Source organism: Heterocephalus glaber, unplaced genomic scaffold, assembly GCF_053883595.1.
Source record: "Heterocephalus glaber isolate CG9 unplaced genomic scaffold, H.glaber_assembly_v1.0 deba00001600, whole genome shotgun sequence".
Classification (NCBI taxonomy): Eukaryota; Metazoa; Chordata; class Mammalia; order Rodentia; family Bathyergidae; genus Heterocephalus; species Heterocephalus glaber.
The window spans coordinates 8,263,243-8,268,637 of NW_028258372.1; positions in this window are offsets into that span (position 1 = coordinate 8,263,243).

Here is a 5,395-nt window from a genome sequence, read left to right on the forward strand (position 1 = left end):
CTGAGCCCTGAGGTACTTCCTCACTTTTAAGTACAGATTTAGCACAAATGGTGTGAAGGAGCAGCAATAAAATAAAATGAAAGTAGTAGGGGATTGTGTTTGTGTGTGTGTGTGTGTGTGTGTGTGTGTGTGTGTGGTGAGGGAAGCAAAGAGTTCCATGTTTCATAGACCAAGAAAAAGAAATTTCCATGTATTTCCAAGTAAAGGGTGTGCCAGTTATGTCAATGATGCTGAAATGTAGAAAACTGTCCATTGGGTTTGCAATGTGGAGGTCACTGGTAACCTTTACAAAAGCAGTATCAATGAGTGATGCATACTGAAGGGAGATCTTAAGAGGATAAGGACAGAAAGGGAAGTGAAGAAGGGAAGCTAGTGAGCAAATATGTCCTAGACGTGGGGAGGGAGTAGAAGTGGGATACAAAGCCAGGGAAGTTTTTCTTCATCTTGTTTGACTGATTGATGGATTTAAATGTAAGAGGTAAACCAGCAAGGTTTTAAGCATGGACCAATAAAGTGAAATAAACTGATGAAGTGGGAAAATGAGTGGAAAATTAAAGGAAGGTAGATCCTTGAGATGGGATGAAATCCAGCACATTAAAATAATTGATCTTCGTCTTTCTTTTTCTTGGAGAATGAAGAAAGAATTTTGTTAACTTTTTTGTTGTTAATATTCATGATTTGCAAAGTTTTGAACATGCTTTTGTCTTACGAATCAAAATACTCTGCAAGACATGCAGTATAAAGAGTAATTGCCTCCTGTCCCTTCCTGCCATTTATCCTTGCAGAAGTAGCCCTTCCAACTCCTAGTTCTAGGTGTGATAAAAAAAATATGGTGAATATTTAAAAATTTATTATTAACTATTTATTAATATTTAAAGATATTTCCCCTTGCTTCAAATACATTCAACCGATCATTCTTACTATTCTATGAAGCAGTTCTGGAAGTCCTCTTTTGTGAGTGTCTAGTTGTGGCTGCCTCGATATTTTCAATGTCCTGAATCATGGTCACTTTGACTTTGGGGAAAAGCCAAAGTAGTATAGTGCTAGATCCAGTGAATAAGACAGACAAGGATTCACTGTAATATTTTTGTGTGGCAGAAGTTGATGATGGAATAAGTGTGTTTGAGATTAGGGGGAGTATTTTGAGGGAGATTGATAGCAGTGTTTGTTTTACTATAACTTTAAAAAATTTAATTATTCATGATATTGTTTGATCATAATTCTATATCTCTAAATATTATTTCTTGGGTTTTCCTTTTCCTTTTGTGGTTTTAGATATTAACTAGATCATGATTTTTTATTACTGAAGTGAAGAATAATATCATTTCACCACTGCCCATTCTTTCAATAGTTACATCATAATTTAGGTTAGATCAATATTTAACATTTGTTTTTCGTAACCATGGCTATTCAAATTCAATAATGGCTATCTTCCTTTCCTGCAAAAAATACACTTATTTTTATTTCTCAATTTAATATTTGTTGTGTTCTTTCCCTTTGGTTACATTAATAAGACTGATCTTAAACTCAATCCCTAAACTCTTCCCCGGTAATCGAAATCTCAGTACATTGATTAGGTATTTTATTTTCTTGAAGAAATATCTCCTGGAGGCTGTGACCTACTTCTATCTGGAATGGTTGCTATCTCTGGTAAGCACACACAGCTACTGGATCTTCATTCGGAGAAGTTTCCATGTCCATCTCCTGTTTTATAGATTCTAATTTCGTAAGTCCATGTCTTGCTCTTTCTTGCTTTACTTACTAGTTATAGTGGAGCCCTTTCTTGAAGAGCTTTCTGGAAAAGGTAGATGAGAAATACTTATTGTTTTTTTGAGATTTTGCCTGTGTGAAAATATTTTTATTCTATCTACATACTTGATTTGGTTGGGAATAGAATACAAAATTGGAAATAATTTTTCCTCAGGAATTTGAAGATATCAATTGCCATTGCTGTGAAATTTTAAAGATTCCTAGTCCTAGTCAGGTATGGTGGTGCAGTGCTGTAATCCCAGCACTGAGGAGGCTGAGGCAGGAGGATCTCCATGAGTTTGAGACCAGCCTGGGCTACATAGTGAGTTCAAGGCCAGCCTTTACTACATAGCAAGACCCTGTGTCAGAAACTAAACCAGACCAGGCCAGGGATTTAGCTCAGTGGCACTGCGCCTGCCTCAAAAGCGCAAGCTTGTGAGTTCAATCCCCGGTACAAAAAAAAAAAAAAAAAAAAAAAAATCCCGAAACAGAACAAAACAATAGATTCCTAGTCCCTTATATGGAACTTGCTCCCCACTTCCTGGAAGATTTAGGGCTCTGCTGTTTGCTTCCAGTATTTTAACATTTCTTATTTTTTTTTTTTTTTTTTGTCCTGGGGATCAAACCCAGGACCTTGTGTTTGAGCTACATCCCCGGCCTCTTATTGATAAAATTCGTGCTGGTTGGTTCATAGCTGTTAGTTCTATGATATTTTCTTGAATGTACTGGTTTAAAGATTTCTTCCATTTTATTCTTTCATATTATTCAGATGTTCGATATACTGGACTGTTTTCTAGTTTTATTATCATACTATTTTCCATCTCTTTGAATATTTGCTCACCTTCTGGGAGAATTTTATGGCTGTACTTTCAAACTTTCTATCAAACTTTCTCCTCATAATCTCCCAGGCTGGGAGGTATCCTAAATTAGAATCTTCAAAGTCTTTATTATTATTAGTGAATTTTTTTTCAGTGCTGAGGATAGAATCTGGGCCTTGCACATGCTAGGCAAGCACTCTATCGCTAAGTTAAATCTCCACTTCCAGAATATTTTTATTGATAATATTTGAATTTGGTATGACTTTGGTCAACTAGGTGTTGAGATTCAGAACTGAAGAGAAAACCATTGCATTGTTCACTTGTCCCTTGTAGCAAAATATTAGTCATATCCTATAACTTGAATAGAAAGCAAAGTAAAACAGAAACACAAAACCCCCCAGCAAGTATCAACAAGAAGAAAGCAGGTCAATCATCATCAGACAAGACCAGAGTTTAAAAAAAACAAAAAAACCCTCCTCTAAACAAAGTAAAAACAATATTTTGTATAGCTAAAAGGTTGCATCCTAATGTTTAATGTATAGTGTCAACCATGAAACACTTTAAGTACATTTTCATTAATAAAAATAAATTAAGTCAATGTTTCCCAAATTTCAATCATTTACATAGCACCTTCACGATGCACTTAGTATTTCTTATAATTCATATAGAATTTATTTCAGTAAAAATGAAATTTTATATTATGCTGTCAATAGAAAATCACTTTCACTGATAAATGGAAGGTAAACATACAAATAAATACCTGGATGTTCTTGGGCATCAATTTTCTCATCTGTAAACAGAAGTTATAACAGGTCCTACCTGATAGGTTTATTTTTTGAGAATTAAAAGAATTCATACATATAAAGTATTTAGAAAAATTTCAGGAAGATAATGTATGTCATAGGTGATTTTTAAAGTATTAAAACAACCCATTTATATAAAAAGCATCAGTCTATACTATAAAAAGTTAAGCTGTATGGTAGAAACTGGAGATGTGCTAAAAATAAAAATTAAACAAAAGCTAATAAGTAAAATGGGACCTATACATAAGACAAACAATAGTCAATATAAACTGGTATTGGAATATGAATATTTTCAAAACCATTTAAAATGATAAGCAATGATAAGGATAAAGATTTTACACAATGAAGTGATTATCTATGAAGAAATCATATATTACTTTAAGCATTGTGAAACTGGACAAGTAAAACATTTTATATTCATGCAATGAAATATGACTAAATTAGGGCTGGGGAATTAGCTCAGTGGTGCTGCCGCCTGCCTTGCAAGCACAAGGTCCCGAGTTTGATCCCCAGTACCTGCCCCCCATGTCTAAATTAAAAAGATCATGGTTATAGCTCACAAACAGTTCAGTTACAGAAGATAAATTGAAGAATTTAAAACTATCATTTGTCTACCAGGGAATAAACAGAAAATAAACACATGAATTCAAAGGACATATATCAAACCAACAAGAGCTTCTGGGAAGGTGGGGAAGAAAATACTACTGCATTTTTACTAATGTTTTATTCCTTTTATCTCATGAAGGGTATGAGCAAATACATCAAAATATTACCACTTTCTAGGAAGTCATAGTAATTGTTAATTTTTTGTAGTTTTCTATCAACTATTGACAAAAATATATTCACATTTAACTAATAAGTGTTATTTGCCTTTTAGTGGTGAAAAGTATAAACAGTTGGGCCAGGTAACTCATTGTTTCCTAACACTATTGTTTTATCTTTTGATACTGATTTTTTCTTTTATTCTGACTTAGTAATAGAGTCTAAATAATCTTTGGTTTCATGTTTCATCAAGTATCCTAGTATTTTCTTAATAATTAGTTGACAGAATGATATAAATAATTAGTATGTTTTTATGGAGTATTTTGATTGTGGTTCAACTATTATAATATCTTTACATTTTATATTTTAAGTAAGTTAGAAAATTACATGAACAATGGTACCAAGAGTTTTGACAAAATTGTTTTCTCTCTATAAACTTGGCTTTGTAGGATCTGGACTTTTGACATCTGCACATCCACCAAAGGTTCTCTTCCTTTTAAAACTGTCTTCAGTTACAAGCAATAGAGAAGAGAGAAAACAGTGTGGTTCAGATGCTGGTTTTATATCAGTTGCTGGTTTTCTGGAATCACCTATTATATTAATATATGCTTTTTTTAAAATTTAGAAACGTACACATGAGTTAGTGAAAAAACTTGGAGAATTTAAATGCAAAAAATAAAAATACCAAAATCATCCCTAACCGTGGACATCTTCCACACTATATTTAAAAACGTTTTGAGAGGACATGTTAAGAAGAGAAAGAAAATTATAGACTTCAAAATGACTTTAAAAAACGAGTGGTTATTTTGAGTTGTGGGATTATGAATAATTATTATTTTATGCGGTTTTCTGCTGCACGGTCCAAAAACTTCCACTAGGAAGATGTGATCAGAAAGAAAAGACTGTACTTTCAAAAGAAAGAACGTCATGGATAATTACATAATAAAGAAACGAATTCTTTCCTTTCATTCGTTTCGAATAATTCGAATATTTGAATAATTTCTTTCTAGGATAGCTCACTAACCAAAATTAACTCATTCATTACCTAAAACTCCCGCCACGCGTTAACAATCAAATTGGCTCAAAGAATAACCAGAACTTCCTTTTCCATAATTCCTGTCTCACTAGTTTCCCATAAATCCGAGGGCTTCAAACATCTGCCCAATAAGAGAGGAAGCTAGCCGGCCTCCTCACTCTTATTGGCTTTTAACGATTGGTCCCGCCTCACCCTCTTAGTTTGAGGCTGTTTATTGGGTAAAATTG